Consider the following 664-nt stretch of genomic DNA (forward strand, 5'->3'; position numbering starts at 1 on the left):
ACTTCGTCCAAAAAGGGGAACAGATACGTCTCTAGTGTCTTGCAATACTTCCCCGAGCTTTGTCGTCCTTCAAGGAATGCGATATCAGACTTCCCGCACATGCTCACAGCACCCCAAACCATAGCGCTGCCCCCACCGCCGACCCGCGGCGTATGTCACGCTTCGTCAACATCACTCGCCTTCCCGACCGCTTCTTCGTACCGTACGTGCCTGGGGACTTCAGGTACGAACGCACTAATGACTCAGGTCGTTTGAGCCGACGTTCAGTCTCACGATGCCTCAAACTGGGTCAATTCAACCACACTCCTATATGTTGGCAAATTCAAGCTCAACGTATGTATGATACTGTCGCAATTTGACTTGGAGGTATACCCTTCATGGATCTCCGAAGTCTTGATGTATATTTTATCCGACATTAATCGCGATATACTGAAGAATTGAATGTGCGTATATAATTATTTCGCGGACTGTAGTAAATACTCCGTATTAAAAATATGCTTTCTACTATGTATATAAATAGAGTGATTTTGCAAACGTGAAGTTCGTTGTGGACTTTTCTCGAAATTTGCAACAAGGAATTTGTTGGTTTGTTGTTTTTGCCACAGAGGATTTTGCAAATTCACCCATGGAGAATGGACAGGCTGTCCTTCCTCTCGTCGCCGGG

Source organism: Aphanomyces invadans, assembly GCF_000520115.1.
Source record: "Aphanomyces invadans strain NJM9701 unplaced genomic scaffold supercont1.49, whole genome shotgun sequence".
In the NCBI taxonomy this organism is placed as follows: Eukaryota; Oomycota; class Saprolegniomycetes; order Saprolegniales; family Verrucalvaceae; genus Aphanomyces; species Aphanomyces invadans.